Source organism: Plectrocnemia conspersa, unplaced genomic scaffold (genome assembly GCF_051122295.1).
Source record: "Plectrocnemia conspersa isolate PC_06_02 unplaced genomic scaffold, ASM5112229v1 ptg000014l, whole genome shotgun sequence".
Lineage (NCBI taxonomy): Eukaryota > Metazoa > Arthropoda > Insecta > Trichoptera > Polycentropodidae > Plectrocnemia > Plectrocnemia conspersa.
In genome coordinates this window covers 9,431,036-9,454,933 of record NW_028277178.1, presented here as the reverse complement: position 1 = coordinate 9,454,933, position 23,898 = coordinate 9,431,036, and the positions used below count along the sequence as shown (strand labels likewise).

Sequence of the window (23,898 nt, the reverse complement as noted above, 5' to 3'; positions counted from 1 at the left end):
GTGAACGCAATCCTAAACTATACCAGATTGCGATGCATATTTTATTTCATTAAACATAAATCTGATACGTGGTGTATACGTTCAATATATTATCGCTCAAAGCAGCTATTAAAATGTATTTTTATTTTATTTTAAATCAGTCGTTTACTTTTTATTGATAATATATATGCTTGCAATCGAAGGAATGCTTGCATGCTTTATTAAGGTTAGCATCGATAAGTTAAACTCAAAAATTCCATTCCAATCTGTCGTTGACCTTAGTCTGTAATATTTGTATGTACTTATAGTCTAGCTAGCATCGATGGTCTAATTTAAAACTGTTGCTCAATCAGGCGCCGATGAACTCGAAACCTTTCAAATGCAGATTTGTCTGCTATTATTAGTAATGGACAATTTATGAATTTAATGTGTAGTAGCTAAAAATAAATATGTAGGATATTATAAATAGCATAAAGTCATATAAATAAACATAATTTTTCTCCATCAATAAAATAATTTATTATTTAAAAAAATAAAAAAAAAACACAAATTTATTTAAAAGTATCAATCATATTAAATAAATATTGTGTAAATTTTATAAAAAAACATAATTTTATTGTCATTTCAATTGACAATCACATGTGAGAATAATATTGTTATTATATTAAAGTACAAGACTTGATAGTGCATAAAAAAATATTGTTGTATTATACAAGACATGATACATAGGTAAAAACCGCAAATGGACGTAACACACAAACTTGACCTGAAAAAGTTAAAAAACTATATTTAGTTTTAGAACTCTCATCAAGTTGGGATGAATTTAATTATTTCGTTTATATTAGGTTTGCATGTGAGCAGCAAATGTACATTTAAATACTGTCAAATTGAGTTTCAACGACAGTTTAATTATAATTTTGCTAGTGAAAATATATGTACATATATCTACTAGATGAAAATGTATTTGCTGATGATTACACTAAAACGCCGAAAGAAATATAATCACATTAGTATTTTTATTACAGAAATGTAGGAAAAAAAAGTTTAATTTATCACACATTTTCCAAGCGTAAGCCCAATGTGTTACAACTGGGTAAGTCAATAATTAACACCTACAAGTAATTATTAATAACCAGACTAAAAGTCTGAAAATCAGTGACATCTATATATTTAATTATAAATTATTATGTATATTATAATTTATAATCAATAGATGGCAATTTGCAACTATGGTTTTTTTTTAATAATAGCGCATTTTAATAAATACAAATTAAATTCTGCTGCCGTGACTCGAGCCCACAACCTTTGGATTACCTATCTAATACCTTATGGACATAGCTATTCTGAAAAAATTATAATATTTTACTTTAAAACTATATAAATACAAAAACCATGACTACCTGCTATTTGATATAGTAATACCTAATACGTAGAAGCTATGTTTTTTTTTAAGTAAAAGACACTTGTTACCGCATAAAACCCATCTAAAATTTAGTAGGTAATATTTTTAATATTGCCACGAATTTTCTCACTCAATTCACTATATCGCTGATTTTCATTAATATTTTTGGTTTCATTATTAGTTATTGACAACTTTTTTTAAAGCTGTTATCGAAATTAGCAAATTTACTTTAATCATTTTCTTCAAAACATGAATCCAAAAGTTATTTCTTATAATATTTTTTTATTGGACCAGAAATGGCAAGTCGAATTATATGAGCTATAAACATTTTTTTACTATTTATTATTTAATTTATACCTATATGATAATATATTTAATCTGAAGTACCTCATAATTAAAGTTTTTATGGCTAATATGTACGACATATACTCTATTTGCGTTAACACAGTCAGTTCGAGAGCTATTCATTTCATCATTATTCATAATTGATAAATAACTGGCACTTTTTGGTTTTAGCCATCCACTATTAGTTTTAAAGCACATGATATACGTTCCATATACTTATCATTACTCCGACGGATAAATATAAAAAATATAGTAATGATTTTAATTTCTTTAAGTTTGTTTAAAATATATTAAAATATAAACATGAGTAATGATAAGTGTATCGAACGCATATTAAATGAAAATAAAACCAAACTTGCCAAAATGATGAAATGGATATCTCTGGAACTGACTGTGTTAACGCAAATAGAGTATATGTATACTTAGATAAAGTTTTATTACTATTACAAAATTACAAAAAATATTAAAAAATCATAATTAATAATGTTGTCGGGTTTATCTATTAAACCACATAATAAAAAATAAATTGGCAGATTTAAAAATGAAGTGAAAATCCAAATATTATGGCATTAAATCATACATTTCGGTGACAAAGCTAGTTTCAGTATGTGATATACAAAGATACGTCTACAGAGGTTTATTTGTTAAAATATAACACCACCACGAGAAAACCTTTTGCGGAAAAAAGCAATGTATTTGATATATATGTAAAAGCTTAAACGCCGTGAAAAATTAAAGCAGCCGTTCGTAATCTGCTTTACGACCAACAAAAATCTATTTCAGAGAAACTGACGTTCCACTGAGAGGGTCAGAAAACAAAATCACCTAGGTGGCCATATGTATAAATATGGGAACGCGGGTAATCGATCATTACTTCTTCAGACTTTTTCTGACATCAGAACTTCAAGATCTCTCCAATTTGAACTTGGACCAAAAGGAAGCAAAAGCAACTTTAGACTATCTAAGATCGCAGAAATCGCCGCTTCCCTCTTCGCATCCCCATTAGCTCGACGTCTAGAATCCGAAAGTACTGTTGTAAATTTATTAATAATAACTCTGTATATACGATATAAAAATTAGCGCGACCACAAGGTTCCAAGAATACTTTTTTTTATGTTAAATTTCAACTTTTACTTTTTACATTACTAAAATTAATAAAAGATTTTCCCCCTGTGTAACCAATAAAATTTTCTTTAGTTATTTATGATATTGTATTAAAATTAAATTGTAAACATCAAATGGTTGTAAACTATTAACAAGCATTATTAATAAAAGTATGTTTTTTAATATTATATTGAATAAGCTTTTTAAATATTAAATCATATTAATATAATTAATAAACTTAACCGTAACTTATTTTGCCAACGTTTCGATTTTCGATTCTGGGACATCATCTTCGATTCGATATTGACAAAGAATCTATAAAACCCCCTTTTTTTTAGCAAATCAATGTAAAATACATCAACATCTATTTTAGCATATTTATATTTGATTTATATGTATATTTGTTCTATAAAAGTTTCTGAATAATTTTGTGTCTGATACACGCACGATGTAGATTATAGTTATTTTAAGATAATGACTTTTTATACATAATTTATATTTTATAAATACATACAATATTATCCGTCAATTCACTGTGCATTTACCACATCTGACTATCTGGAAAAGTGCCAAACGAAATGACGCCCTGTACTTGTTTTGACGATTTTTAGTAACAAGTTTAGCTCTACAAAGACGTAAAGAGTCAATTGCCTTTGTTAATAAATTATAGGATTATATTTTAGAACAACAAAGAAAACTAACTTCATAATATAATTTGACTATTTTCACGATAAATAGTACAAATAATAATAATATAATATTATCAGCAAAAAATAAAAATATTTATTTAACCTGATGTCTTGTTAATATAATGTTATACTTTTACCCAATACTAGCACATTTATTTTAACAATGTAACATATTTTATTAAATATTTATTCTAATAAAAAACATTTATATTTTGCTGAAGTAAGAAATAAAATAAAGTAAAAGCCTAGGAGATCGGCCGTGTCAACAAGATGAAAAAAATACTACTCCCTAGAGGTTTTACGCTTTTGTGTGTGTATAAACTTATTTTGCGAATACCTCTCGTTTATTTTATTTGTGAGAGTAAGACATTGAAGCGGCAATTTGAACTTTTTTTTGAGGTTTGTCGTGAGTCACTTAGAAAACGTTAAATTTAATGTTTACTTGGTCCTTATTATATAATGAGTGTGCGATAAAGAACAATGGGGTATCATTTGTGATAATTGGATGTAATATATAGAGTATATCGGCTGCCCTATATATATATATATATATATATATATATATATATATATATATATATATATATATATATATATATATATTATATATATATATATATATATATATATATATTATATATATATATATATATATATATATATATATATATATATATATATATATATATATATATATATATATATATATATATATATATATATATATATATATATATATATATATATATATATATATATATATATATATATATATATATTAAAGCTGGCAAATAGATTGTCGCTGCCATTTTCTCTTAATAAGCGTATTACTTAATTAACAAAATATTCAAAAATTTCCCGTTGCTCAGCTAATTAAACATTTAAGAGAAATAACCATTTTTAATGAAATTTTAACTCCTTACAGGTAATTGTATTTTAATTTCATTTTAAGGAAAATCGCAGATCAAAGTAAAATACGCAATAAATTATAATAAATCTGTATTCTGTGTACATACATGTGAAGCTTACGTTAAATATATTTTTTATAATGAAAATAATTGTTAAAAAATTTAAAGCTTCACCACTGAAATCACTCATTATTTTTAAATATAAAGTACAATGGTGAGTCATTGTATAAGGAGCTAAGTGTGGACTCACCAAAAGAAGGCGAGCAAATAAATATTATGATCTACAGATTCATGCTCTATATCAGTTGAGTGTCGCTGCTTAAGAAAGATAAATAATTAATACATACTTTTACTTTAGTTACGTGATGCAGTATAATAAACATTGTAACTAAGGATGCAAAGAAGAAGATTAATCGGAAAGAGAAGAACATCATGGTTGAAAAATCTACGGTAGTGACATTGTAAGAACATACCTTATATTTAGGACAGTAGTAAACAAGATAAACATACCCAGAATGATTGCCAACGTCCGATTATGGATAATACACAAAAACAGAAGAAAGATAGTGAATATTTTTTATCTATTTTCAAATTTACTTAAAGCATGTTTATTAATAAATAAAACGAAATCATGTACACAGGCGATATATAAATAGCTATTATTTTATGCAGTCTAAAGGTAAATAAGTTAAGCTCATCTTGAATAATCAGATACTTTGGTATTGTCGTAAAAAAACGGGGAAAATTCATGATCAAATTGTTGCGCTGTGAGTAAATGTGTATTCGGTCCATCGCGCTCCGTAAAGCAATACTCGATATATCTTTGTTGTTCGGGAAGCTATGGTGAATGAAGCATTGAAGGCTTTATTTATCCCATAAATTTAATACAATACGTAGACACGGGAGATGGACGTATTTATGAACCAGCTAAACGTGACATCACAATAGCTAGGTTGATTTATCGAGCAACAGATTTGTCTCGTTAGACAATAATTTATAAATTACATTTATTTATAACTTTATAGAACATTTTCATCACGATTTATTATTGAGATGTATACATAAAATATATTTACAGCCTGACAAGTATTTTTATTGCTTATAAAAAAAGCAAATCATTATTTTATAATAAGCTGTAACTTGTATTTGTCCCGTTTTCTTATTTTCACTCAGTGGCGGAAAATCGCTTTTTCATAACGTTATCAATTCTTTGTACAAAAATATTATTTTTATTTAAAAATCAACAATTGAATTGTATTTTTAATACGGTTTTTTATGATCAGTGAGTTGTAGCGTTTTTTTTTTTTTGTTAAATTACGTTTTTTTATTACTGAAAAGAAAAATTGCTGATCATGTAAAAAACTATGCGCAATTTTATATTCACTGCAGCGATATTTGTTATTTTGAGTGTTGAATCTTTAAAACGATGCATTGAAAAAACTCAAAATTAGCACGTAGTCAATAGCTAAAACCAATATGATTAGTTTTTGTCTTAAACGTTCCTCAATGAAAATGAAAACTTTATATCATGATACTATTACCCTTATAAATTTATTGATTTATAATTTATAAGTGATATTATTATTATATAATAATGTATTTATATAGCTAAGTCGTTGTATTGATTTGGTAACAAACAACATAAACGTATTAAATTACTCGAGCAAATTGTCGTGTCAGTCTGTTTCGCCTCGATTGGATTTCAATAATCGGATTTTCCGACCTGTTACCGTAATCGAACTCAAACAAGAGTTTATTTTCTCCCGTTTAGTCTCAATTTGCATTCGCTTTTTCCAACATTTTTTTCAAAAAGAAATTTATTTATGTGGTATATTACTTAAAACATATTTATAGAAAAAAGTAGATAGCCCAGAAGTATATTATTTTAATAATCTTATGGGAAGTTTTCTTATGCTTATATTGTGGCTATTAAATCGGACAATTTATAAAGAAAAATATTTAAATGGTGCATGTTATATAATAATAAATCAATATCTCCCTATCAATATATTTTTCTACGATACTTATTGAAATGAATTTGCTCCAAATAGTATTACTTGGAAACGGTCGTGACATAATTTCTATTTGTCGCGTGCAATAGTTTGTACGCCTTGAGATGCGTGTTTTTGGAATTTTTACTGAAAAATAGACACAAATAGATCGATAAAAAGACCGCAATCTCTACATACGTATTGTATACGAATTTCATAGGAAAAACCGATTAATATGAACTTCCTTCAAAGTTTACGTTGTCACGACACGCTTTTAACATAATCGTTTCAGGCACGAAATCACAGTGAATAGTTAAAATTGAATCAGATTGAGATTTATGATTTTTAATGACATTATAGCAAATTCTTTTTAGTACTATCTGTCCATCATAATTATATATTTTAGTAATACATATGCTATAGTGATTGTAAAACAAAATCGATGACGAGGGCTTTGACTTAAACAACTTTCAGAGCATCCATTTTATTTTTTAAATTTATTATGGGTACATAATTTATATATGTACAAAGAAATAATAACAGTTGAATCTTCATTCACAAAGAAGAAGCAGATCTCAGAATGAACCTAGGACTACAAATGCAAAAATACTGCGACGTCACGTAGATCCTAGCGGTAAAGGCAGTTTTATTAACCAAAAAAAATAATTAGTTTCTATTTTTACTACCCATATATTTCTGCTACCTTAATATTTTTCATTAAATTTAATTATTGTTTATACTTGAAATAAAACTTAATATCGCAATTCAACTAATGTTTTTGTCGCAAAATCACAAGTAAATGACAAGGGTTAATTCAAATATTGGTAAAATGATATATTGCTTAACCCTTTACATGCGATAGTGAATTATTACGATTTTTAAATACATCGTGGCAATATCGGCTTAAGCACAATCAATAATAATAAACGTTAGTATCTAGGGAAGTGTTTCATATATATTACGCTAATAAGCAATTAGCTATGTTAGCTAAATAAATCAATAAAATAAATAAATATTACAGAAGAAATTATTTTGTGGATTAAAATTCTAATAATAGAAATAACTGCTTTGTAATAAAATGTTGTTTTGATTAAAAAGCTACTTAATCTTAATTTTTAATAATAATTATCATCATTATAAAAATAGTATGTAGTAGACTGTTTTATAAATCTTTGTATCCTAATTAATTTTTTACGATTTAGTAATATGTTATTGACCTTAATTTTGACCTTAAGTCTTGAATATCAGATATCATGGAGAATTAAATCATTATTTTAATTACTATGTAAAAATATCCGTTTATATATAATTAATATAATAACAATGCTTTAAAATTGTATACTTTTTCCTTCAAAGATTGAATATTTTATTTATTTGACAAATATAATTATGCGCTTATTTAAATATTTATAACTTATATAATACTAAAACAAATATTTTATTGCTACTTTTAATGTGAAATGTTTATTTTTTCTATATAAAAAATACACTGGTTTATTCATTTTCTAGAGTTATTCACCGTAAACAAATATTTATCATCGCGTGATCGTTACGTGTCTTGTGATGGATTGTTCGAAGAAAGGGAACTCGAGATTTTAGGCCATTAAAAGCTACGACCCTTAACTAGTCAAGGACATGACCACCTACCTGGGCTGTCGCGAGCGACAGCTGCGATCAGGTAAACCGGTCCATAATTAATAATGTTCATCAGCATCACTTTTAGATTTAAGGCATAGTGAATGTCAAGTATCAGAATAAAAGTAAAAGTGGGGGGAGAAAATAAAAAATTGTAGAAACTTCACTGACTCTTTTAAGTCTAAAGTTAATCTTTATCAGTTTTGGAGAAAGAAATATAGAACAGAACCTATGTACGATGAAATGTGTGTACTTGATCATGTGTTGCAAGAGATAGGTGTTCTGTACGTATAAACTATTAATTAAAATAATCTGTTTTTATTTTATTATTATTATTATTTTGCATATTTATGAATTAAGAAACATCCTCTATATGGCTTCTTAGAAGTAATTTGTTATCTTAATTTATAAAATTCATATATTACTTATGTCAAAAAGTTTGTAATAAAATATATGATTCATTAAAATCACATATCAGGATGATCTAAAAAACTTGATTATGTAGATAAAAACACAATGACTCACCTACAAATCCGCCACTATGACATGCCATCGTTGGACCCAGACCTCATGACAGTCCGTACTCTCTGCTGGTGAGCGTGTCGCTCCTCTCTTCGAAGACCACCCTAGGCGGAGGCGTCCTGAGGGCGTCGAAGGCTTCTTCGTCGGCTCTGGACCCGATCGAGCCAACGGCCGACATGGCTGTGGCGGACCTCTTTGTGGAGTGGTAAACAATGTAAGGGGAAAATGGGGGATGGAGCGCCGGAAAAGACGCGGCCGTCGTGGGGCGCGTCGGGCGCCTATATGCGCCGCGACGCTTGCGCGCCCCCAACTGATCCAAAACCACCCTGAAAAACTACCCCCTTTTGTGTTATGTAGGCGCCTTTCGAATCATCACTTCCAGGCCTTTCTGTGATTGTTTGTAGCGAAGTTTGTCAAAGTTTTATGGCGGGTGCCATTCGATAAACAAATAAAATTAAAAGTTTGGTTTATTGTAGAATCGACTTTTTCATGTCCAAAATTTTTACGGTTTTCCGCAGCTTTTTTATTGAGAATTTATACTATTATAATCTATTTTTTTTAAATCAGACATGCCTCTATTTAATAGTATTACTTGTTTTGCACTTTTATTAAAATATTGTAATTTGGCAACCTGGCACTTGTTATTACATTCCATCTGCGAATTTTTCCATTTATTTATTTTATTGATTTATTAAAATAAATATATTAAATTTTTACACTAAATAAAATTAATATCGAATAAACCGAAAATAAAGAAAATACTTCATACTATAATTAAATTAAATGTATAAAAGTGTTTCTTTATTCCATTTAAAAAATCCGCTACAGTTTTATTTTTGCGGATTGTCCTAGGAATATTATTAAACAAATTCACACCTCTGTACATAATTATTAAATCTATGTACATATTTACTTCTTATTAATATCAAAATACATAATTTATTAATTATAAACTATTAATATTATTTTCAATCAATAAATGTCAGTAGCTGAATCTGTTTTTTTTTATATTAAAAACGAGTTGTTTATAATTAAAATATCGTGTCTGCTGCGGGAACTGAACTCGCGGTTTCTAAATTGTGTCAAGCGTCTCCCGGGTTACGCTATTTTGCATTAAAAATATAAAAAAACTATATAAAAATATGCGCAATTAAGTACGACGCGTGAGAATAGCTTTGTCTTTTTTTAAAGTCTGTAATACTGAAGAATATTCTAGTAGAAGTTAACTTTAGAATATACATTGAAAGTTTATAAATAATCTTGCATTGAAATATGCCGAATATATATAAAAATATAATTATTTTTAGAACATAAAAAAAAACTAAATAAGCAACGCGTAATCACCAAATCCTCCACCACTTAGAAACAAGATAGTGACACATGCCTTAATGCTAGTAGTCTTGAAATTTATTAATAATATTTATTTATGTTTTTTAAAATATCAAGCTAGCTAAGAGTTAATTGGCCCTAAACATTTTCAAACGCACAAAAAATACAATATCTTAAACCTGCTTTTGTTTAGTTCGCTTTTAATATTCTCCACGCTTCGTATAATTAAATCGTACTGAACAAGTGAAATTAAAATTTTTAAGGCTTTCAGCCATTTTTTTTGAGTAGTCTGTGTGTGTTTCTCAAGTTTGTGTACAAGTGCGTAGAATCGTTGTGGTGCTATTAGAAATATTGCAGTAGATAAAAGTATCGTGAAAGAAAAAACAAGTATCAGTTAATGGTAAGTCTCACTTCTTTTTCTGCGGTCACACATTGTAAAAGTGTCAAACGAATTATAAATTATTTGACGTCAAAATTGTAAACATAATAAGGACCGTTTACTCGTTAGATATTCCTCAGAAAAGTGTACAGAAGTCGTTGTGCGACTGACAATGCGCTCAGACAATTGGATTTACTTGCCCCTTTTTAACTATTGACCGTTTGATCAGTACAGTAATTTTGGTTTAAAATATACTATATTGTTGTTTATTACTTTTCTAATAATAGTGTTTTTGCGTATCGATTGTTTTATCAAAACAGCTTGAGATTTAACAACACTATTAGTGAGAATCTTGTTATTCGTTATTTCACTGACTTTATCGGTAATTGTTTTTGTCTCTTTTGTACATGAACAGATACCAATTATCTTTGTTTAGGTTCTTTTTAAAGTGGCGTTTGATCCATCCATATTTTCGATCACATGTGCGTCAGCGCAAAGTCGCAAATACTTTTATTGCGTTTTTAACACGTAATCGTGGTATTTTGTCTTACATTTAATAGATCGGTTCCGAAAAAAATAACACTTTTAAGAACGTTCTTTTACTTCGCGGTCAAATACATTTCCTAATTTAAATAGATAAATAGCAAAAGATCGAATTGCGCTACCAACCAATTTGATCACATTTTTTAAATACTATTTTACTTTCTTCAATAATAACATAATTATTTTTTGATTTTGATCGAAATTTAAATTTATACAAATGATTTATATCCTCGATTAAAAATTGTTTAAAGAATACGAATTAGGTTGTTTGCTAAAATAAATTTTAAAATTTATCTTATGTTTGTTTATGGCATACAGATAAGAAGAATAAAGATAGTAGTAATAATAATCTCAATGGTAATATTTGGTTAGACGGTTTGATACAATATTGATAAAAATGATAATTAACTATTGAAAATCTAGGGCTTGCTGCAAGTTTGTTTTAATTTTTGTGTTCAGCACGCCATTAATAAAATATTTCCATTAAATAGACCGCTAGAATGCTTTATTTCATATTGAAATTCACATTCGATATACAGCACCAACGTCACTACACAATACGTAGGAGAAAATTGAGATCAAAGAGCTGTCCCCATTTCTAGACAACAGACCTGCAAATGCACAAACTTCTGCTCCAATTTCTTGAAGATGTAGTACCCACATATTTTTTGCGCTTATATACATATACAAATTATTAGAAAACATGCTATATCTACATAAATATTCCGACATTTAATTTTGATGTAAGCTGAGCACACTCGAGATCAAAGCTTTGTGCTTTCGCATGCTTCGTTAAATGTGTTTTATTAAATATTATGAACGCATACTTTGATAGTTAGATGCTTTGTTAATTATTAAGTGAATTAGGCATTAAGCCCAGGGAAAGACAGCTTAACTAGCTTTGCTTAAATAATAAAAATAATTTTCCTATGAATCGTTTCTAATTTGTATTATTTATGAATATGTTTAACTTATATTTCCTGTTCTATAATGAACCCTATCCTCATGTCCTAAGAATAGGGTTCGTTTCAGGTCGTTGAACGTCTGTAATACAACTCTTTGTTATATTAAATTTTAGATAAATTTTACTCTCTTATACTTAATAATATTTTTTATATTGAATTATAGTTTATTAAATTATTTATATTATATGTACAAGACAATGCATACAAGTATCATGTGATTCAAATATATTATATTTAATAACCCAAAGGTTTATTTTTTTAGTTGTTTACGATAAAAATAGATATTCAATAGCTTGACCCAATTTCAAGCAAGAAAGTGAAGCGAGAGGCGTTGGTGCTATATTGTTTGTGTTTTCCAATCAATGTTAAAATATACATACTAGATATGTACATATATAATATAATAATAATTTTTACAATATATGTTATACATATTAAACAAATCGATTAAGTTAGGATCTTTATTAATTCTTAATTTTTTTATTAAAAAAAATCTGTACATCATGGTTATAATACACAATATACGTTTATTATCAGCAATATTCATACGTAATATAAAAAGAGCAGTGACGCACGCCTAGATACGTGCATCATTATAGCTAACGCATATTTGGGTTTCAATGCCGACCAGGGACCAGCTCCTTGTAGTTGGATTTGACGAGTTTAATGAGGAACTGGATGTCGCGAGTCATAGTTATAGCCGCGAAGTAAAGAAATAATGGACGCGATCCTGACTCAAATGTTTGTCAACTTCATTATTAAAAAAATTGGTGAATGAAAAATGAACTAATAATATTATTTGCATTAATAATGAAGATTTTTAACTTCATTAATAATGCATATAATATTATAAGCTTAATCCAAATATTTGAATTAATATCAATTATGTTTTAAGACAATTGTACAAAATGGGATAGGATCCAAAATATTATAATGTCATGAGAATGATTTTAAAAGTATTTCAAATTAATCTCAGGCAATGCGAATTCCAATATATTTACTTAGATTAAATAATTATAATGATTATTTATATTTATAGTGTTTAAAATAATAGTATATTATTATTATTTATTATGTATAAAATAACACAAATATTATTAATTTTGGCTATTTAATTTGTAGTGACATCTGTTGTTAGAGTAAATAATTTATGCATACCATAAAATACAAAATATAACAAAAAAATAATTAATTTGGTTTAAAACTAGAATGAGGAAAAAATATCTAGAACGTAAAATATAGTAGAATATCAAATAGATGTCGCTCTATAGCAAGGGTCAGGTAACTTTTTAAAGTTTACCCCAAAATATATTTGCTTAGGTCGATATTACTTCATATTAAAAATCATAATTTATAATCGAAATAGTTTGATATATATATTAATTGATTTATATGGATACTGTAATAATAAATATTTATCTTTAACCTTTGGAGCAATTTTATTGCTAATTTTTTGTCACAAGAACATCAAATTTGATCTCTAAAAATGATGTCATGTAATTTATATATTGTCATTAAGGTTCAATCGATTCATGTGCTTTGTTTTATATGTTCATAAAAATAGAAAATCTTTAATAACATAAATAAGATGTTACAAAGTCTTTTGTAGCACTTGCAACACTTTCTAGCACTTACCATACAAATAATGACGGATCTGCTTTGTTCAAAACTTCATTGTTAAAAAACAATGTACAATAATAGGCTCCTCTGGCAGATAAACTTCACAGAAATTGGCAAAATTAAGCATTAAAAAAAATAATGCCTGGTCCCAATTAATATAAAAAAATAAGTACAAATACTTATACAAAAAAATATTTATTCACTTCAACAGCAACATTTTTACCACCTTTGATTATTTTTGGGGGGACATTTACCTTGGTTTCCAAACAATGATCTATGGCATTGTATTGTTTTCATGCTTTACACTGGAAAAGTTTGTTAATTGAAAAATTGTTACAGTATATTATTGCGCTTTCTGTTAAAATGTAAAATATCGTTGTTGAATTTTAAATTTCACAGATTTCTTAATCGATTTTGACGTTAAAATTTTAGCTTATAGTTCTAGAACAAATTATATTCATAAATTAAGGAGCTTGCATGTGAAAACATTTGTTCAAGCTGTTAGTAAGGATTTTTACTACGTTTTTGGGTGCCACCTAATATCTAGAATTTGCGTTTTTAGTTATTGTTCAAAACTATATTTTTAAGAATATACGAATTAAACATATTTTCAATTTGTGGGTGCTTATTTATATATATTTATCCATTATGGCCAAAATTAGGGGGCACGTTGGTAACACTGACGTGATGGCGGTTGGGGGGGGGGGGCAGCACGTTTTTTTTTTGGTAGACCTCGACGGGAAATAAACGGCCGGTGGTGCCTCGTCCACCGTTCACTGGCATATATTTTAATAAAAAAACATTTAATTATATATTTTTAATACAAGTTGCTCAATCTGAGTGTAATTGCCACCTGTCACTATCCGTCTTCAAATATTTGTTTTATAGTGTGATTTTAATTACAATAAAGTAATATTAAGTTAAATTCTTTAATATGTATGTATTTGAATATATAAAAAAATACTTGTGTGGTGAGCAAACAGAATAAGAGTGTGTCCCCTTAGTGACGTTGTTCGTCTAGAGGCAGTACAAGTAGTGGTGCAATCTATCTGGCGGCCTGCTCTCAGTGGCTACGCTTTAGGCCGGTTTCACACGTGCCGGATGGATTTGCCCGGCACCAGGACGGCCAAGTGTGAAACCGGCCTTAGAGTCTGCAGTCCCTGGGGAAATCAATAGGGGAAACTTCTGCAGGGTTGTAGTTGATGGTGGGCCCAACCAACCAAGAGAAGAGCCTTAGCCCCAGGTCTAATAGGGGTCTTTCTGCGAGACGTCTACCTCCATTCTCGAAGGCGACTCAGCTGGAGCTTCGGCTTTGCTTACTGTAATCAAATGAATCCCTTGGCAGGGCTTTTTAAGTAGCATTTTGGTAATTTGAACGATTCTCAGTTGCTTCCATTTATTTAATAGTTGCGTCATTGGTTTTTTGTTTGTGTAACATATTGGCCGTCACATAGGTATTATCAATTAGATTTTGTATTATTGTAAAGCATTTTTTATCACTTGAATATAAACGTGATAAATTTAGTTTTTAACTCGATGTAAGATTATTGGTTAATATTGTCGGGTTCATCAATTGAATTATTCTTTTATTTAACAAATAGGAATGGAGGGATTTAATCGGCAGGGCAAAAAAATTGGCAAAATTAACAGGCGTGAGAATCTAAATATTAGGGGTAGTATTTTTAAGTGTATTGCAATCATTTTTATATAATATAATTTTAATCGTTTAATAAAATCTTCTTAAATATCACATATAAAATTAAAAAATATTTTTTATAAAATTGTTTGGTTTTGAGTTAAAAAAATTGACTTCCTCATTTTAATTACTTTTTCATTCCTCAAAAAATGTTTCATAAACCTGGACAAGTGATAGTCTGAAGAAGTCTGAAGAAGTCCGATAAGTCATGCAGAACTCTGCATGACTGTTCATCTCTGCAAATTATGCTTAATTTTTGAGGAAATATTTAGGTGTTTGACCAGGAATATCCAGTTCTCCTGGACAATTCATAGATGGACACTTTTTGGATTTCATTCAGCTTTGAACAGCAAAAGACTTATTTTTTAGACCAAAATTTCCAGTTTCATCGAAAAAGGGCAGAATTCTTCAATTGTACTCACTGATTATACCTAACACTACTATAACATCAATCTTAAATCAAAAATAAGTTATGGCTAACATTTGCTGAGATGTAAAAGGGATGTTGATTATCTTTTAATGGCTCAAACGATATACGATAAGTACATTTTTTTTATCTAAAGAGTAATGACGTGTATTTAAGTTTATTGCGATGAGGGAAGTCGTACGTATTATAAGATGCACATAAGATTATGCCTATTTTTGTTGTTTTAATTTTAATATTTTTGTGTTCTATTATTATTTGTGAAAATTTTATTATATTTTTAATTACTAAACGTACATTAAAAAATTAAATAAATAAATAATAAAAAAACACAGGAATTATTTGGGTTTTTTTAATCTTTGAAAATTATGGTTTTTCCTGCACCACGTTTGTTCAGCTCCTTCGGCGTCAACGAAAAATCATTTATTACGGAGGGTTATACTTTTTATTAGCATTTAACCGCCATTACGTGGAAAAATGGAGCCATTTGTTGGGAAAATCGCTCGTTCGTACGATTACATATTGCGTGTACAAGCTCCGAATATAAAAAGGCGTCAAAACCTTTTCGAGAAAAAACATAAGCTTCGGCTCGTTTTCACAAAGCTGTATGCAAATTTCCGCCACGGAGAATAATATTTCGCCTATCAAATAGTTTGTGATGGATCAGCAATCCCGGGGATCGATCCACCTGAAAAGCGCCCTAAGGGATCGAATCAATCATCTTGTCAGGACCGAGAAATTAATTAATCCACGGGTCCAGATTCGGCCAGCTCTCACAATACAATGGTCATTCATCTTGTTCAATATCAGAAAGGCAAGACTCGGTATATATGATGTTTGTCCTTAGGCTTTTGAAATTTGAACCCGTGGCCCTCGTCCATTATCCGACGGGGGTTGGGGGCGTCTTTTATTAATGGCCCCCTTATGTTTATAAAGCACGCCAAATGGTCGGCTAAAGCGGAAATTAGGTATTTATAGAAGGCTTTCTGGGTCGTCGTGATGTGTCCCGAAAGGAGGACGACAGCCGACCTTTCGATTGGAAGAACTGTAACGGCCCGGCTAATTCGACCTTATAAAAATGTATATAATTTTACAAGCTCACCTTTTAGCTACGTTTATATTCCTGCTCAATAGCTTTACTTAAGTTTCATTGCTTTCCGGAAATTTCTATCACTGTAGGAATTCAAAATTGTAATTTGAGATTGGAAGATACAAAGTTAATCGGTAGCAGTGAAGACATAATTGCTATAATTATTAGAAAGGGCTGAACAAAATCATTGTACCCTTAGTTAATCGTAATACTTAGAATACCGTAGGATTTACTTATATTATGACAAATATAATATACATATAATTAAAAATTCATTGTAGTTATAGTACTATTTATGTATATATATATACAATAAAACATATTAAGAGCACTCGAAATATTCCGAAGCAAAGTAAAAGAATAGTAAAATTATACGCAAATGTTTTAAAACCCGACGGACAATATTAAAAAATTCCTTGTCCTTTATTGCACATTTGTGGAATAATGGTTGCAATTATAATTTAACTCCTACCTGGCATAGCTCATAACATTTTTTATCATCTGCTTTTGCAATAAAACTTAATTAAAAAAGCATATAAAAAGCGTTTATTTTCGTTCGGAGCCATCATCGGATGACTCGAGCGTATTAAAAGGTTCGTACATCTAAATTAAGTTTAATCATGTAATTTTATGCCATCTTGCAGCTACTTTGAACGTAGCTAATTAACAAATTGCGTCCTCTAGACGGGGACTGCGATTGTATAATACAACACGTAGCAATCCTGTGAACGTATATAATGTCTTTCTAAACTGACTTTTTGAAGACGCTTGTAAATATATAATATACGTTGAAGTTAACTTAATTAAGTACTAACGTGCCATCTGTTTGGTTTAATGCTCGTAAGAGCATTATGCTTTGATTGGTGCTAAATATGCATAAATAAGCTTTTTTTACTCTATATAAAACCAGATAATTATTTTTAGTTCTAACACTTAATCGTATTAATTTTCCTGCCAATAATAAAAGGGGAAATATTTTTTTCTATTATTAATTAAAACTCAAAAGGGGACTCACAGAAAATACTGCTCTAGAATTCTCGCAACTGAAAATCGTCAACGCGACTTCGTAGAAACCTCTGAAAATACTTAGTAGATTTGACTACGTAAAGAATACCGCGAATCTTATCCAAATGCACATAAAGTGCTAGTATACAAATACGGATACGACGTGGGAAATTTCCTATGAACCCAGAACCAATAATAACGAGTGCTTTGCTTTGCTAATGTAATTATGTACTCTAAATTCCATTTATTCGATTATTAATGTGTCTGTGATTAAATATATAATGCTTGAATTTTCACCAAGCTAATGATTATGTTCAATAGCGAGTATTGGAACTCATCTACTCAACTATTGATATATAGCGTGAGTTGACATTTCACCAATAATTTATTTGAGCCACCACTTGTCGCCGTAATTGTCGATGAAAGTTTACAATGGCGGGTAAGCACCTCGGCCACAATTCGCTCTAATACAATTTGCCGTCATGTCTTCGTGAAGTAGTTTTCAACAAATTGCCTTCCAAAATACCTCCGAATACCTCCACACTCCAAACAGCCACCCCCGGGATTGTTGAGCGAGCAGCTCTAGCTAGAATCTCTAGATCGACGCACGTTTACACTACATTATTAATGCCCCGAAATGCCTTGTGAATTTTTGATAACTCTTCGCCATTGATAGCGATTCACACGCCCTGTATACACAGAGGCCGCAATGAAGTCGTAAATCTTTCACACTTCTGATATATTTACATCCCCAATATAAAAAAAAAACAACAGCGCTTGAATATTTAACTTAAACATATTTTTCTTTGCGCGCTATCATATTTAATTTCTGTCACATTTTACTTAGTCGGTGACTTACTTTGTAATAATAATAGTTACATAGTAATGATTAGGAAAAATAAATTAGTTTATTATTTATTAGTTTTTAATACTTCAATAGCGCAAGACTCTGCTGTTAATATGGGCTTGGGATGACGTGTGTATGGGTTAAAGTTGTTAGTCACATTGCTTTTCTCATGACAATAACAGTTAAAAGAAAATATTAACGCTTCTTGTATTGTAAAATGTATGTTACAATATCAAAATATCTATATATGTAATATCTGATGGAAATAATTCAATATTTTGTCTAAAATTTCTAGATCAATATACAAGGTTTCTCAACCCTAAGGTGTGTGACTTTGCACCCAAAAAGACGCCGTTAGAAACTGGTAAAAAATATAATATAATATTACATATGTTGCGGCACACTATGGTGGGCGAGTATCGTTTTTCTCCGAGCAGTGGTAGAGAAGCTGGCGGAGGGATGATGTGTAAAGTGAATTTTCGGTCACTCGCGTTTCCGTGCTTATATCCATAGCCTCACCCATAAAATATTTTATTATCCGCCACTTTTCAGTGAGACAGAAGAGTGGCGAGTGTTTTTGGATCGAATTGCCGTGAACCGAAGAATTGAGAAAAACCGAATGCACGCGTTATTTTTTTTAAGGTGATGGATATTTTAATCATTATGATTAATAGCGTGTACCTTGGCATTTAAGCTGTTAAAAGTTTTCTCTCGGTAGTGTCCTATTTTAGTAAAAAAAACAAAAATGGTTTATTACGTGCCAAATATGATTAAAGTTAAATCGCAAATAAAGGAGTGGCTCAATTAGTAAATCCACCAACACTGTAATCAAATAAACGCGTTTTAAAGGTAAACTTCTAAAAAAATAATCATGCCGCTGATTGTTGAATTTTTTATTTGCAATGAAGCAAAAATCGTTTAAAATTCATGTATGTATATTGAATCAAGAGATGAAAAGCGGGGTGTACGAATTATTAGTCGAATGCGTCAAGTTTTTAGTGAGATAGACTTCATTTGTAATTCAAACAATACCCACTCGGTTTTAACCGTTCGTTTCTCTTTCGTTGAATATTTTGGTGAGCAAACTTAAAATTGATGTCCTCATACATATTACATTTTGGCGACGGACCTGTAGACGATATAAATGCGGACTTTGCTGGAGGCTATCCTTTAGGGAATGCAGCGTTTATTGGATAATTAAGGACAGGAAAGGATGTTCGTACGCGAGTCCTTGAGAACGAATTCGCACCTATATGAATAATGAAGGTATCGGGCTTAGGTTGAATAGGTAGTCTTGAGTTTATTGAATTATTGAAAGCTATTAGTAAAATTTAGGTAACGGAGGTAAGCAATGGATGTAATTAAATTACAATTATCAACTACCAGAAGGGTTTCATCCGTTCTTAATGCCGAAATAATATTTTTAAATAATGTCAATTATTAAAAAATACTTAATAAATCAAAATACCACAAATTTTATCATTGTATTTGTAAGTGACTATTTAATGACACTTAAAGTTTATATATGTTTTATACAATTTTCTTTAATAAAACTTCACTTATAAAAGCTAAAATAAAGCATGGAGGGTAACCTACCTTGCCTTGATATATTAAACGATGTGTAATTTATCATTCGTGATTTGGATATGACAAGCTATTTTAGCGAGCATGTTTCGGTAGTTTACATAGAATTTTTTACATCGTTTTTTCAACATATAAAAGATTAGCCTATATATTCTTCACTTACTCGTAAGTGGCTCAAAAGCAAAGTGACATTACTCGCTAATGTGTTTGAATTTCATTGTCTCGACGCAAACCATTAATCTTACATTCATTACGTTCACTCCAATCAGTAATATGATATTTAATTTATTTGTGAAAATGTTCCTTTGTCACAAAGTACACACACATACACACACAGCTGCTTTTGCTCTTTCATTCGCCGAAAAGTTTTTCTTTCTTTCTGATACATCAAACAAAGCCTCAAGCATTAAGCTGGTAACAGCCCGAAATTTCATCTCCTTTTTCCTTCTTGTCATTAGTGGATCGTAACCATCTGGCAACGTAAGCAGTAATTCCTGTAACGACTTTAATACGTTTTCACATTAATTTTTACTTCCTTTTTATCCAGTCGCGTTAGCCTTCGACCCTTTCCTTTCATTATAATAGGTGTGCATATAATTTAACGACCCTACCCACACGTCTTTTACTGTTATTTACCAAAATTATCATAAACTAAGGTAAAGATTGAGCTATTTATACTAAATACGCTTTAGCAGCATGAATTTTCGCATCGGTCGATACAAAATTTTGTCACCTTTAAGTGAATTTTAAGGTCACTTTTAAAAGAATCAGTTGTAGAGATTATACAATATAGAATAACATTTTTATTATATTCATTATCTGAATAATGATTTTTAAATAAATTTTATTGAAATATTTCTTCATACAACTGCCATTATAAAATATGTAAAAATGCTTTGCAAGATGGGAAATGTCATATGAAATGGTTTAAATGTCGGTTCTTAGTTTGCAGAGTCTGTTCACGTAAGCGAATAAAATTTTCACGTGAGACGGTCACGTGATCCTGTTTACGTTTACTTGGGTCACGCTATACTTAGTGCTATGTCGATTTTTTGTCGAAATTGCGATAACAAACCCGAGCTGAACCAATTACATATAAATATATAATGTATAAACGTAACACATTCAGTAAATATTTAAAACATAACACAGTGTTATGATGTTACTAGGAACCCACTGGCTAAAAAATCAACAAAAAATACATAAAAATAGTATATGGCTTGCTATGTTTATTATTTATAGTAAACTTAATTTATTTATAACAATTGAATGTACTAATGTAGCTCTACGTGTATATAGTATCTAGATATAGATACATTTATGATATCGATTGTATTAAAACTCGAGTTGCCTCTTAGTGAATCAAGGTGACAGCTTGTCTGGACTAAATCTGACAATTGATATAGAAAAGTAATTTTCTTCGGACTTCGATTATGGACCGAAGGTCGTGGATCATATCACTTTATTGTGTCTATAAGTAAGGAATGGTATCAGGACACTAACCCCCTGGACATTTACCCCCCGGACATTAGCCCCCCGTCAAAACCCCCCTGGACATTAACCCCCCGTACAAAAAACCCCCCGAGCAATTAACCCCCCGACAATTAACCCCCCGTGCCAATAACCCCCCTGACAATTAGCCCCCGCCACGTATAAAGATAAGTATTTTATACAAGTTGTTACTATTTATAATAAATGGTCATTATTTTAATTAAATAGCGTTTAATATGAATGGGCAGTATCAAATATTTTCAACTGAATAAAAATGTGATCTTGCGGCTTTTTTTTCAAAATGACCTATGGCTATTCAAACTGCGTTATCTGTCAGATATTTTTGAGAAATTAAACGATATCAACTTACTCTTCAAAGAACCAATTGCGATATATTTTCTTCAAATGGTAAAATTGAAAGTTTTATTAAAAAGATCAATACTTGGAGAAGTAGAGTGGAAAAGGATTCGTTCGAAATGTTTTTCAGTATCAACAATTTTATAATCGAGAAAAATCATTGTAAAACTTTTATCGCAAAAATTATTATAGATCACTTAAAGGCGCTAGAAACACAGTTTAGTAAATATTTTATATCAAATATTGATTTAAAAAAGTTACCTTGTATTCAAAAACCATTTTTGATGGCTTGAGTTAGATTGATCAAATGCCATATAAAGCCCAAGAGGAATTTGCTGAGCTTTCGAGTTACTCAAACTTAAAACTAGATTTTCCAAACAAGCCTTTGACTGAATTCTGGATCGGAAATAAAACTGAATTGCCCACAATTTCTGATATGGCATTAAGTGTTATTCTGCCATTCAACACCTTTATGTGAAATTACTTTTTCAGCTTTAACCCATATTAAATCCTAATATCGTTCATCGCTAAAAAATGTTAAAGAGATTTTGCGTCCATCAGTGTCAAATATTGCACCAAAATTTAATTTGTTATGCAGTAAAAAACAAGCACATCCGTCTCATTAAAAAACGATTTTTCCCTTTAATTTTTGTATACTTATAATATATTCCAGCGACAATATATATTGCTCAATATTTTTTTTATTTATGTTATTGCAAAAAATGCAGTTTTGATGATAAATAAGGCATATAATTTTTGTAACTATAATAAATACAATTTTACAACTTTTTGTGCAATTTTTAATTTTATATTTTTGTATGTTTCTAAGCAAATTCTAAAACTATATTTTTTCATATGTATGTATGTTGTTACATAATCAATAAATTAACACAAATTATTTATATATCTTTATTTTATATTTATCTGGGGTCGCGAAGAAGCTCACAATCATAAATGGGTTCGTGAATGAAAAAAGTTTAGGAAGCCCTTGGCTAGATACATATGTATGTATAATACAGCTAAAATTCGGTAATGGCGTTATTATATTTTTTATTAAGTATAACAGAGCATCACGAAACGTGTAAAGTAATATCTGTATTATCTTTATACGTGGCGGGGGTTAATGTTAGGGGGGTTATTGGCACGGGGGGTTAATTGTTGGGGGGTTAATTGACGGGGGGTTAATTGCTCGGGGGGTTTTTGGTACGGGGGGGTTAATGTCCAGGGGGGTTTTGACGGGGGGTAAATGTCCAGGGGGTTAGTGTCCTAGAACCGTAAGGAATATGATTTGAGTAGTGTTTGAAATGCATTTTTATCTTATAAGGTGTATTGCGTACAAATATTTACGTAAAACATGCAACGGTGATTTTATAGGTTGCACTACCTGTTTGAGAGAATAGTCGGTTATCAGAAAAAAGTGAAACGTTGTACGTACATACAAAAATAACTCTGAGAATTTTGATAGTGTTTTTGAATTGTTATCGTGTCTGGGAGATCAGAATTAGTACCGCTATGTACCGCAGTTTTATATTATTTCAATTTTAAACCGTATCCTGCTACCATTAAACACAATACATCCAACGTAAAATTATATCTCTGGTACGATAGAGAAAAAGGCAAGCTTGTTTATTATTATATACTTAGTTTAGGTCGTCATATAATATCCTAATATCTTTATATAAAATTCAATAGTTTTTTTAGGTCAGAATCCTTTGATACGCTTTCAGTAGTATAAAGTCATTTGCATATCACAAGAACATCAATATGATCCTTTTTCACCAAACGATAATATTTGCGACTTTTCATTTGACCTTTTGACCTATATATTTCACTGGAGTTACTTTAAAAGGTATATGTGAAGAAGCCGAATACATTTCAGCATTTCTACATAAAAGATTCAAACATGAAAGCATGCTTAACTATGGCTCAGTGTACATTCAAAACGTACGTATGATCTACGATCAAATTTCAAAATGTTATTAATAATGTGGAT

At 29.8% G+C, this 23,898-nt stretch overlaps 1 protein-coding gene across 1 annotated transcript in view; it reads left to right on the top strand.

Annotated features, from left to right (window-relative positions):
• The first annotated feature begins 8,623 nt into the window (after positions 1–8,623).
• Positions 8,624–23,898, top strand: part of LOC148226159 (uncharacterized) — a 156,593-nt gene continuing 141,318 nt past the window's right edge. Inside the window, exon 1 of the mRNA XM_088203831.1 lies at positions 8,624–8,789. The gene's annotated coding sequence lies outside the window, so the exon portion shown is untranslated. The remainder of the gene's footprint in view (positions 8,790–23,898) is intronic.